The sequence below is a fragment of the Lepus europaeus genome, chromosome 23, assembly GCF_033115175.1.
Source record: "Lepus europaeus isolate LE1 chromosome 23, mLepTim1.pri, whole genome shotgun sequence".
Lineage (NCBI taxonomy): Eukaryota > Metazoa > Chordata > Mammalia > Lagomorpha > Leporidae > Lepus > Lepus europaeus.
This window is the reverse complement of record NC_084849.1, coordinates 4,434,729-4,447,889: the sequence shown is the minus strand read 5'-3', so window position 1 is coordinate 4,447,889 and position 13,161 is coordinate 4,434,729. Positions and strand designations below refer to the sequence as shown.

General features: G+C 56.9%; 1 protein-coding gene across 1 annotated transcript in view; it reads left to right on the top strand.

Moving 5' to 3' along the window:
- The window catches only part of LOC133752336 (transmembrane protein 132B), a 374,345-nt gene that overhangs the window by 174,347 nt on the left and 186,837 nt on the right, over positions 1-13,161 (top strand). The window lies entirely within an intron of this gene.

Sequence of the window (13,161 nt, the reverse complement as noted above, 5' to 3'; positions counted from 1 at the left end):
AATGAGGGTGTGTGGGGGGGAGTGGGGGAGGGTGAGAACGGGAGTGACAGGCAGGGCAGGTCAGAAGGCTCAGCATGGGCCATTTCTCCTTGGGTGACCTGGCCAACCAGGTGCTTTGGCCTGCCTGCTTTGAGGGCCTCTATCAAAGCGAGGGCCGTGACTCAGGTGAAGTGGGCGGAAGCCTTCTGGTCATGGGAGCTGGTGTTGGGGAGCTGTGGGCTAAGCCACCAACTGCGATGCCAGCACCCCATAACAGAGCGCCAGTTTGAGTTCCAGCTGTTCCACTTCCGATCCAGCTCCAAGCTAATGCACCTGGGAAAGCAGTAGATGATGGCCCAAGTGTTTGGGCCCCTGACACCCACATGGGAGACCTGGGTGGAGTTCCTGGATCCTGGCTTTGGCCTGAACCAGCCCTGGCCATTGTGGACATTTTGGGGAGTGCACCAGCTGATAGAAGCCCCCCTTCTCTCTCTGTCTCTTTCTCTCCCTGCCCCCTTCTTCTCCCTCTGTCTCTGACACTCTGCCTTTCACATCAATAAAACAAGTCTTAAAACAAAGAAGGCTTCTGTTCAGAGTCGCTGTTTTCTCCACCCACTAGAAGAGTGTCCAGTCTGTGACCTCACTTGACCCCAGGTGTCCCTGCCAGCTCAGCACTCGAAGGTCCCGAGATGTTCGTGTCGGGACAAAGCCCGGGGTTTACCCAGGTGCTCTCTATTGCAAACGGCCGAATAGCCAGCTGCATGTGGCTGCTACACATTGGGATTGATCATCTTGTGTAACGAGATGTAGAGCTGGGTGGTTCTGTGGTGGGTGGGTCCGGCAGCACCTTGGCGCCCCCTGGGCATGTCCTGTCTTCCCGTGCCATATGCCTGGTGCATTGGCTCTTACCCCCCAGCTTGTATCCTCATGGACACAAGATAGCTGCAGCCCTTCCAGGCATCACAGACCCACCAGCTGTATACCATGGCTGAAAGGAGGGGGCCTTCTCCCGTGTCCCTCTCTCCAGGAAGAAAACCTTTCCCGCCTCCTCCCTTAGATCCCGCCAGGAAGCACTGGGCACCGTGGCCTTGCCCAGGAAGCAGGGTGGTCCTGGCAAGTGAGCACCTGGTGCTGCACTCAGGTTTGTAGCAGGAGGAGGTCTGTGCATCAGAAGCGAGGATGGTCCCCACGCTCTGAGAAGCTGGGCTCCGCCAAGGTTCTGCTTGGCCCTCGGCTTCGCGCTGGGCCCTGGGGCTCTGCAGCCTGAGTCGAGCACTTGCCCTTGGTGTCTGCGCCCATGAAGTGCCTTCATCCAGCTGATGCTACTCTGTCCCGTGCTCTTGCTGCCCAAACTTCCAAGGGGACCTGAGTCCCCTGCGGATGCTATTTGGGGTAGCCAGGAGCCGGGGGTGCTGACCAGGCGCCCCAGCAGCCTCCTCAGCCGTCTGTTCCCCATCTTCCCTCCAGCTGGGCTTTCGCTTTGGGTTTCTGTCCTCCTGGAGGCAAGATGGCCGCCCCGTTCCTGGCGTCCACACTGATGGCTTGGTCACTCTTCCCAGAGAGGCTGTGGTCACTGCCCCGTCTGCTGTAACCTGGGTCGTGTGCTCCTGGAGAAGTCCCACCTGCGGGGCTTAGGCAGACCGGGAGGGGGCTGGGGGTGAACAGTGGCCGCTGACGGGACAGGAGCTGCAGTGGCCTCTCGGACCCTGGTGCTCGAGCTTCTGACTCCCTGCTCGTGGACTTTGCCGTCTGGATGCACAGCAGTGGCCTCCGTGGGCCACACCCAGGAACTCGGCTCTGAAGAAATCTTTGACCGAGTGGCAAGGTTTGAAATGGGAAGAACAGTGTGGGTTCTTAAAGCAGCTGTCCTATTCTGGTTTTGTGGGAATCGGTTCTGCATAGGAGAAAAGGCCATGTGAGAGAGAGCAGAGGGGCTGTGCGGGCAGAGTGGGGTGGCGATGGGACAGCCTCGCCTCCCTGCCTGACGTGCCAGGTTTGCCCTCCCTCGGGCAGGGAGTGTTGCCCAGCAATGATGGTGTGCTTGTCCAGTACCCCCCAAAATCCATCCCAGAATCGAAATAAATTATTGCTTTCTTTTGTACTTTTTTGTTGAATTGTGATATCAAATGAAGCATGAGACTGCGGCTCAGGGACCGTGTGTGCTGGTGAACAAAGACAGTGCAGGCACATGGCCCTGACCACACGCCCCGCGGAAGCTGTGATCTCTGAATTGGGGCCGCCTGGGCGGCGATGGCGCTCTTAACAGAATAGAATGTGCACACTGCCTGGAACTCTGTGATAAGAATTCAACATGCGCTGTGTGGGGAGACCCGGTGCCTGGGTGAGACAGCCGGGGAAGGTCTTAATTTAGAGCATTTTAATGAACACTCCTGGTGAGGAAATGTGAGTGATAAAGATGAAAACCACGAGATAAAGAACAGTGCTGCCCAGAGAGGGGCAGAGAGATTAGAAACAGGAGCCGAGCGGGGCGTGCACGCGACAGATCACCCAGGGCCCGAGGAAACGAAAGCTGGACAGCCCCAGACGGGCTCGATCCTGCAGCCCCTTCTGCCTGGCCGGGGGGACCCCGACCCCAGAGAGGGTAAGCTGTGACTGGGTGTGCTCAGAGACCACGGCGAGGAGCACGTCTTCACCCCACCCGGGTGCAGGCCGGGCGGAGCAGAGCTCCGGGACTCTAGGGAAAAACGCAGAGAGACAGTGCCCCTAGCAGGAGCAGGCTTACCCAGCCGGCTGTCACTGACTCAGACAACTGCGGTAACCTGGTTCCCTGCTCACCACCACGTGGGCCGGCTCAGTCCCATTGCTGTTGCCTGTGACACAGCACACGTAGAAACAGCCCGAGCTTGTGTGCTGGCGCTGTGGCACCTGCATCCCGTATGGGTGCTAGTTCGAATCCCAGCTGCTCCTTTTCCGATCCAGCTCCCTGCTATGGCCTGGGAAAGCAGTAGAAGATGGCCCAAGTGCTTGGGCCTCCACCCCCATGGGAGACCCGGAAGAAGCTCCTGGCTCCTGGCTTCAGATCGGCATAGCTCTGGCCATTGTGGCCATCTGGGGAGTGAACCAGCAGATGGAGGACCTCTCTCTCTTCTCTCTCTGTAATTATACCTCTCAAATAAGTAAATAAAATCTTAAAAAAAGAAAAAAAGAAACAGGCTGAGCTTGGCTCATGGTTGCAGAGGGGCAGGGTCCAGGGGAGGGGACGGGGCCCAGGGGACTCTGCTGGCAGAGCCCCAGGCCGTGCAGGGCCCCGTGCATCGAGAGACAAGGGTTGAGTCCATGTGTCTGTTCCTCTCTCCCTTTTCTTAGGAAGCTGCCAGGACAAGGGTACTTGGAAGTGTTCGTGGGAAAGTGGAATTTAAAAGTAAGGTTATTTTAGGGGCCGATGCTGTGGCATAGTGGGTAAAGCCGCTGCCTGCAGTGCCTGCATCCCATGTGGGTGCCAGTGTCAGTCCAGGCTGCTCCACTTCCAATCCAGCTCTCTGCTATGGCCTGGGAATGCAGTAGAAGATGGCCCAAGTCCTTGGGCCCCTGCACCCGCATGGGAGACCTGGAAGAAGCTCCTGGCTCCTGGCTCTGGATCGGCGCAGCTCCGGACATTTTAGCCATTTGGGTAATGAACTGGTGGATGGAAGATCTTTCTCTCTCTGCCTCTGCCTCTCTGTAACTCTGTCTTGCCAATAAATAAATAAATATTTAAAAAGTTTTTAAAAATAAGGTTATTTTAGTGCAAAAAATACTTAAATCCAAGTGTAAATGTGTGGTGACACACACTGATGTGAAGACATGCATAGATGTCCCATGAGGTGTGCAGGTGCCCCATGCCACACGAGTGTCTCAGTGACACTGTAGGTGTCCGTGACACGCATTGGTGTCTCCTGACACAAGTAGATGTTTTGAAAATACTGTGCATTTTCATGAACTTTTTTTTTTTTTTTGACAGGCAGAGTGGACAGTGAGAGAGAGACAGAGAGAAAGGTCTTCCTTTGCCGTTGGTTCACCCCCCAATGGCCCCCGTGGCCGGCGCACTGTGGCCGGCGCACTGCACTGATCCGAAGCTAGGAGCCAGGTGCTTCTCCTGGTCTCCCATGGGGTGCAGGGCCCAAGGACTTGGGCCATCCTTCACTGCACTCCCTGGCCACAGCAGAGAGCTGGCCTGGAAGAGGGGCAACCGGGACAGAACCGGCGCCCCAACCGGGACTAGAACCCGGTGTGCCGGCGCCACTCGGCGGAGGATTAGCCTGTTGAGCCACAGCACCGGCCTTCATGAACTTTCTGAAGAGATTTTTTAGGTATAGATTTAGAAATTCTTTGCAGCAAAATAAATTTACCTTTTTAAAAAAGATTATTTATTTGAAAGGCAGAAAGAGAGAAGAGGGAGGAAGAGAGGGAGGGGAGGGGAGAGAGAGAGGAGAGGAGGAGAAAGAAGACAAGATGTCTTCCATCTGCTGGTTCAATCACATATTTCAGCCTGCTAGGCCAGGCTGAAGCCAGGAGCTTGGGACTCCATGTGGGTCTCCCACGTTGGTGGCAGGGGTCCAAGCCCTTGGGCTCTTACCCACTGCCTCCCAGGCACATTAGCAGGAAGCTGGATTGGAAGTGGAGCTGCCAGGACTCGAACCAGGCATTCTGATACTGGATACAGGCATCCCAAGTTCTGGCTTAACCTGCTGTACCACACACTGAACTTTTAGGTTCATTTTCCATGAACTTTCTGAAGTGCCCTGGGGACCTTGTCTGATCCTGGCCACCTCCCTCCCTCTAGCCCCACAGCGTCCCACGGGGGTTACCGTCGTGTGGGTTTGAGGACGCAGGCTCATTCAGACGGCAGCAGGCAGCGCTGCTGAACATCCAGAGCCGGCTTTCAGCCGGCCGGCTGAGGAGCAGGCATTGTTTTCGCTGCCTGGTTCGGTGTGTGTGTTCTTCCTGTCTGTGAAGGTGGAAGGCAGAACTCGTGGAATGTTTTAGTGTCTCTAGGACAGTTTTCTGCGATTCTGTCGCCCATGCTTCGTTTTACTCTAAAACCGTATTGAAAAAAAAATCATCTAATGCTTCTCAGGTCATTCTGGAGAATAAACTTGTGAAACTCAGCGATGGCGGCGCCCTGCGCGGCGGGCACTGTCCTCGCGTAACAGATGAGTAAACCGAGGCACGGTTCAAGTCACTGCCCCAAGCTGAGAGCCAGCGAGTGGTCAGTGCCGGCAGACTGCTGGCTCCTCCCCTGGGCCGCCTCTGCCCACCCCCGCCGCTAGCTGTCATGTACCCACTGGACAGAAAACCCGGCCACCCCAGTCCTGTGGCACCCGCGGGCAACCCGGCAGCTGATGGCAGGGGCTGTGGCGATTGGTGGTGGCCCCTCGGGAGACGTGTCCACGTCTAATCCCTGGGCCTTGTGGGTGGGGCCTTCCTCAGCCAGAGGAGCATCCCAGAGGTCGTGAAGGGCCCGAAGATGAGGTCATTGCCCTGGGTCATTGAGGCAGACCCTGAGCCCAGTGAGTGAGGTCCTCATCAGAGATATGCACAGGGAATGGTGGCGGGAAGACAGGCACAGGTGGCAGCGACGCCACCAGGAGCCGAGGAACGCCGGGGCCACCAGGAGCTGCAAGAGGCAGGAACCAATGGTCCCATGAGCCCTCAGAGCCAGCTCTGTCAGAACCTTGGTTTAGGACCCCTGGTTCTAGAAGTGTGAGAGGATCCGGCTCTGCTGTTTGAAGCCATCGAGTTTGTGTGATTTGTTACCATAGCCTCGGGACGGGGAGGCAAGGAGTTCTGAGCCCTCGCCGAACGCATCAGCCCACGCTGCTGCATCCTGGATGTGGAGCAGGCTCAGCAGGGAGCCTTGTTTATAACGGACAGAGGCCTTGGACCTGTGGCTCACAAGAGTTGCCTTCCAAAGAAAAAGTGAAAACCCCAGGTAATTGTAGAGAGCGGCCAGGGTAGCGAATTCCTAGGGTGCCTGAATGGCAAACACTAATGAGCTCAAAACCCAGAAGAAGATGAAAGTGTTTTAATTCTTAACAGTTTTAGCATCTGAAAGTAGTGGGTTTGGAAACACACAGTTCTCAGGCTACTTGGAGATCACTGGGGAGCAGCTGAGCTCCAACCAGGAGCCGAGCAGTGAAGGTGCCGTGCACCGCACGGACCTGCAGAGGAGAGCTGCACGTGTGTGTGTGGGGTGTGGGGCTGTGTGTGGTGTTCTTATTTATTTATTTTATTTGAGAGTTAGAGATACAGACAGAAGGAGAGACAGAGAGAAAGGTCTTCCATCTGCTGGTTTACTTCCTAAATGACCACAATGACCAGAGCTGATCTGATTCAAAGCCAGGAGCCAGGAGCTTCTTCCGGGTTTCCCATGCAGGTGTAGGGTCCCAAGGGCTTGGACTATCTTCCACTGCTTTCTTTTTTATTTTTTTTTTATTTAATAAATATAAATTTACAAAGTACAACTTTTGCATTGTTGTGGCTTTTTCCCCCATAAACTCCCTCCCACCCGCAACCATCCCATCTCCCACTCCCTCTCCCATCCCATTCTTCATCAAGATTCATTTTCAATTATCTTTATATACAGATGATCAACTTAGTATATACTAAGTAAAGATTTCAACAGACTGCACCCACACAGTCACACAAGATATAGAGTCGTGTTCGAGTAGTATTCCACTGCTTTCCCAGGCCACAGCAGAGAGATGGATCGGAAGAGGAGCAGCCAGGACATGAGCTGGTGCCCATATGGGATGCCAGTGCTGCAGGCGGAGGCTTAGCCTAATAGGCCACAGCGCCGGCCCTGGAGTGTTTGTTTTAATTCATGCTAGAGAGTAGCATCAGAGTTCTCCCACAAGAAGTGAATTCCTTCCATCATTCCCCAAAGTGGGTCAGGCCTATAGAAGAAAAGAAGTAATAGTTTAAAATATTCCCCCTCTTTTTCTACCCAGTGGGAAACTCTGTTAAATTATGCGCCTGTTAGTTTCAACATAACTGTAACGGAAGTCTTCTTACTTTGAAATCAACAGACATCCAACTGTAGGACAAGGAGAAAATAAAACTGGGAAAAATCGAGAGCATGGGGAGGGGGTGTTGTGGTGCAGTGGGCCAAGCCACCACTTGGGTCGCCCACGTCCTATCTTGGAGCACTGGTTTAAATCCCAGCTACTCTGCCTTCTACCCAGCTCCCTGCTAATGTGCCTGAGAAGACAGCAGGTGGTGGCTCAAGTACTGGCGTCCCCGCCAGCCATGTGGGAGTCCTGGATGGAATTCTTGGTTTCTGGCTTTTACCTCTCCCAGCCCCGGTTGTGGGCCTTTGAGGAGTGAACGGGTGGATGGCAGATGTCCCTCTATCTCTCCATTACTCTGCCTTCCAAACAAACAAACAAACAAATACATTTTAAGATAGTGGAGAGCATAAAGGTCCCTTGAACCTGTGATTTGCAAGTTGCTATTATTAATATTTTTGTGACTTTAGTATTTACATCTATAAGCAGAAATGCTACTTTTATCAACATTGGAGTTATAAATAACCATGTAATTGAAAGTATAAAAAAATAAGTCTTTTTTGGGGAGCAGTTTCAGGTTTGCAGAAGAGTTAAGTGGGGGCCATCATGTCATAGTAGGTAAAGCTGCTGTCTGTGACACTGGCATCCTAGATAAGCACCGGTTAGAGTCCCAGCTGCTCCACTTCCGATCCAGCTCTTTGCTATGGCCAGGGAAAGCAGTAGAAGACGGCCCAAGTGCTTGAGCCCCTGCCACCCACATGGGAGACTTGGATGAAGCTCCTGGCTCCTGGCTTCAGCCTGGCCCAGCCCTGGCCGTTGCAGCCGTTTAGGGAATGAACCTGTACATGGACGATACCTCTGTGTGCAAAGCAGCTGCTAATGGGAGTGATGTTTCCGCCTGGCGTTTTTGTTGGTGTTTTTCAGAAACCCTGGACTCTGCTTTGAATGGTTGTATCACTCTGTTGTTATTTGGATATATTTATTTGTTTATCCATTCATTAGTCTGATGTAGTTATTGTGCCCCATCACGATGTCATATTACGTCATTGTTATGTATTCGTGGACTGGGTCACTCAGGGACACGATGGCCTCTCCCTTGATCCAAGACAAGCCTTTAACAAAAGCAATCAGATGATTTTTGGAGGGGTGCCCTCTGCCCCTACCACTTCCTTTCTCAGTAGAAAATTTTCTGGGACTTGAAAGTGTTCATGTAACTCGGGCTGTCTCAGCCAAGCATGAGTTTGTGCACCGAGCCTTTGAACCTGGGTAGAAGCTGTGTGCTCAGCCAGCACTGCTCCCTCTCTGGGAAGGAAGAAACCCGCAGTGTCGTTTGATGCACCTGCTCGACTTTGCCCTGCTCTGGGCCCAGTGCCCTGAGTTGCTTTGCCTCGGTGCAGGCATGGTGGGGCTCCCTTCTTGGTCAGTGCTGAGCTGCCTGTAGTCTGTGCTGGGCGCTGTGTGCAGGATAGTGTGCGGCCTCCTACCCCCAGAGGGTCTGCTTAAAAACATCGATTGGCTATGTTTTTCAGAGCATTTTAGATTTACAAAAAACTCATGCATTTCTCTGTCTCCCCCATTGTTGCTGCCATACGTTTGACCTGTGAGTCGGCACTGATTTGCTGTCTCTGACTGAAGCCCACACTGACCCAGACCTCCCAGAAGTCTGCCGTGCGTCTTCCCCTGCCCCAGATCCCATCCAGGATACCGTGTGAGGTTCAGTTGTGCCTCCTTGCACTCCTCCCAGACCTTCTTTCTCTCTGATGACCATGACAGTTGAGACTCATGGGCCAGGTACCTTGTGGGAGGCCCTCTGCTGCAATGTGTCTGGTCTGTGGAGGTAACGACACTGGGGACTGGGAGGCAGAACCCTGTGGCATGGCACGTCCAAGTGTGAGAAGTGCCACTGGCGTGACAGCTGGCCTTGGTCACCAGCCAGTGAGCATTGTTGCCACCTCTGCTATGAAGGCGTCCCCGCTCCCTCACGTGTGCTCTTGGTAAGGAAGGCTCTGTGTGCGGCCCCAGTGTCAGGGCAGGGCATCCATGTGAGATGGGAGCTCTCCTGTGGCTCCACTGAAACTCCTGGGACTGACCGTGACCCTCCGCGGGCCCAGGCGAGCAGGGCTGGTGCCTGTCCACCCTGAGTCACTGCTGCCCAGCACCATGTCTCCCACGGAGTGGGTCTGCCATGGAAGTTACTGGGTCGATGAGCCAGCGCCGAAGGCTGTTGTGCTCAGGAACACCTGCGCCTCGCGTGGGCAGCCTTCCCCTGACCGGCCAGACCCGGCCGCAGCATCTGTGGGAACACTGGGGAGGTGGCTGTCACCTGTTGGTCAGTTTCCTGATGGCTCTTGGGGACAGCGATGTGAGGCATGCAGAGAGCTAGAGTGGGGCCATGTGACGGGCAGAGAGCAGGGGGAGGACTGCGGGCAGGCCCACCTGGCAGTGACACCGGCAGGGCGGAGGGGCAGATGCAAAGGCCCCCATGGAAGGCAGCCTTGGGCCAGAGGGGTGGAGACCCCAGAAGCATCCCTGGAGCTGGAGCCATGTCTTGGCTGGAGCTGTCCCTGTGTGTGGCATCTTGTGTTTCGGTTCAACCAACATTTACAGTCCCCACCCCCGCCCCTGCCCCCGCCCCCACCCCTGCCCAGTGCTGCTCTGGGGCCTGGGCCATCAGCTGGAGCAGCCCATGGAGTCCTGCTCTGCTTTCTGGAGCTGGCCTTTTGGTCAGCAAGTTGGAGCCCAGGACAGGAAAGCGTCCTGTGTGTGAAGGAAGCAGGGACAGTAGGCAGACATGGGGCACAGTGGCCTGTGGGCTCTGTTTCAGAGTGGGCACTCGGGGGTGGGGCCTGTGAAGGGAACCGTGAGAGGTGTTGGGGGTGGGTCCTTCCATAGCCCCCACCCCAGCTCTGGGGGTCCCAGTTCAATGCAGAGGCCAGGTGCGCTGGCACGGAGGGCAGGGCTGGGGCTAGGCCAGGTAGGGCCGCATTTGCAGGGCTCCGTTGACTTTGGAAAGATCTAGATAGTTACTCGTGTGGGTGCAGTGACACTGGCAGCTTGGCATTCTGGAAAGACCCGCTGGCTACAGTGTGTGTGGGGGGAATGAAGGAGTGAGGGTGGCACCAGGGAGACCCTGTGGGGCTGCTGAGCCATCAGAGGCTGGCTCCGGAGTGGAACACGCGTCTGCGTGGGGCCGTGGCCCTGGGGCCCCCTCCCGCACACGAGAGGCAGAGAGAGTCTGGCCAAGCTCACACTGGTAGGAAGACGCCATCTACCGGGAAGCACGGTGGCAGGCTTTGGATGTGAGGGATGGCAGAGCGCCAGCAAGGACCGAAGACCGCGGCCTCCCCTGGTGTCCATGCTTTCCTGCGTGTGAAGTGTGGTGCCTGTCTCTGGAAGTCGTCAGGGTCCCTCTCCCGAGTGGGGCAGACAGCTGGGCCTCTGTCCTGCTCACGGTGCTCTGCTCCTGTGCAGCCTGAGTGTGCTAGGAGCTGGTTCTCGTACACGCCGGGAGGGAGACCACACGTACACGCCGGGAGGGAGACCACACGTACACGCTGGTTCTCGTACACGCTGGGAGGGAGACCACACGTACACGCTGGTTCTCGTACACGCCGGGAGGGGGACCACACGTACACGCTGGTTCTCGTACACGTCGGGAGGGGGACCACACGTGCACGCTGGTTCTTGTACACGCCGGGAGGGGGACCACACGTGCACGCTGGTTCTCGTACACGCCGGGAGGGAAACCACACATACACGCTGGTTCTCGTACACGCTGGGAGGGAGACCACACGTACACGCCGGGAGGGGGACCACACGTACACGCTGGTTCTCATACACGCCGGGAGGGGGACCACACGTGCACGCTGGTTCTCGTACACGCCGGGAGGGAAACCACACATACACGCTGGTTCTTGTACACGCCGGGAGGGAGACCACACGTACACGCTGGTTCTCGTACACGCCGGGAGGGGGACCACACGTACACGCTGGTTCTCGTACACGCCGGGAGGGGGACCACACGTGCACGCTGGTTCTCGTACACGCCGGGAGGGGGACCACACGTGCACGCTGGTTCTCGTACACGCCGGGAGGGGGACCACACGTGCACGCTGGTTCTCGTACACGCCGGGAGGGAGACCACACATACACGCTGGTTCTCGTACACGCTGGGAGGGAGACCACACGTACACGCCGGGAGGGGGACCACACGTGCACGCTGGTTCTCATACACGCCGGGGGGGAGACCACACGTACACGCTGGTTCTCGTACACGCCGGGAGGGAGACCACATGTGCACGCTGGTTCTCGTACACGCCGGGAGGGAGACCACACGTACACGCTGGTTCTCGTACACGCCGGGAGGGAGACCACACGTGCACGCTGGTTCTCGTACACGCCGGGAGGGAGACCACACGTACACGCTGGTTCTCGTACACGCCGGGAGGGAGACCACACGTGCACGCTGGTTCTCGTACACGCCAGGAGGGAGACCACACGTACACGCTGGTTCTTGTACACGCCGGGAGGGAGACCACACGTACACGCTGGTTCTCATACACGCTGGGAGGGAGACCACACATACACGCTGGTTCTCATACACGCCGGGAGGGAGACCACACGTACACGCCAGGAGGGAGACCACACGTACACGCTGGTTCTCGTACACGCCGGGAGGGGGACCACACGTACACGCTGGTTCTCGTACACGCCGGGAGGGGGACCACACGTGCACGCTGGTTCTCGTACACGCCAGGAGGGGGACCACTCGTGCACGCTGGTTCTCGTACATGCCGGGAGGGAAACCACACATACACGCTGGTTCTCGTACACGCTGGGAGGGAGACCACACGTACACGCCGGGAGGGGGACCACACGTACACGCTGGTTCTCATACACGCCGGGAGGGAGACTACACATACACGCTGGTTCTCGTACACGCCGGGAGGGAGACCACACGTACACGCTGGTTCTCGTACACGCCGGGAGGGAGACCACACGTGCACGCTGGTTCTCGTACACGCCGGGAGGGAGACCACACGTACACGCTGGTTCTCGTACATGCCGGGAGGGAGACCACACATACACGCTGGTTCTTGTACACGCCGGGAGGGAGACCACACGTACACGCTGGTTCTCGTACACGCCGGGAGGGAGACCACACGTACACACTGGTTCTCGTACACGCCGGGAGGGGGACCACACGTACACGCTGGTTCTCGTACACGCCGGGAGGGGGACCACACGTGCACGCTGGTTCTCGTACACGCCGGGAGGGGGACCACACGTGCACGCTGGTTCTCGTACACGCCGGGAGGGGGACCACACGTACACGCTGGTTCTCGTACACGCTGGGAGGGAGACCACACGTACACGCCGGGAGGGGGACCACACATACATGCTGGTTCTCATACACGCCGGGAGGGAGACCACACGTACACGCTGGTTCTCGTACACGCCGGGAGGGAGACCACACGTGCACGCTGGTTCTCGTACACGCCGGGAGGGAGACCACACGTACACGCTGGTTCTCGTACACGCCGGGAGGGAGACCACACGTGCACGCTGGTTCTCGTACACGCCGGGAGGGAGACCACACGTGCATGCTGGTTCTCGTACACGCCGGGAGGGAGACCACACGTGCACGCTGGTTCTCGTACACGCCAGGAGGGAGACCACACGTACACGCTGGTTCTTGTACATGCCGGGAGGGAGACCACACGTACACGCTGGTTCTTGTACACGCTGGGAGGGAGACCACACGTACACGCTGGTTCTCATACACGCTGGGAGGGAGACCACACATACACGCTGGTTCTCGTACACGCCGGGAGGGAGACCACACGTACACGCTGGTTCCTGTACATGCTGGGAGGGAGTCCACACATACACGCTGGTTCTCGTACACGCTGGGAGGGAGACCACACGTACATGCTGGTTCTCGTACACGCTGGGAGGGAGACCACCGGCTGGGAGGGCCCAGAACCAGGGGACCACATTCTTTTTTGAAGGGCAACAGGTGGGCAGGCCAAGGGGATTCCTTGAGAATTCGTTGGAACGTGGCCTGTGGTGCCCATGGCTGACTGCCTTGTCCTGCCCTGGGATGGAGCCCAGTGGGGGACGGCACTTGCCAGCTCCAGAGTTCCATTTCTGACACGTGGACTCACTTGCTTAA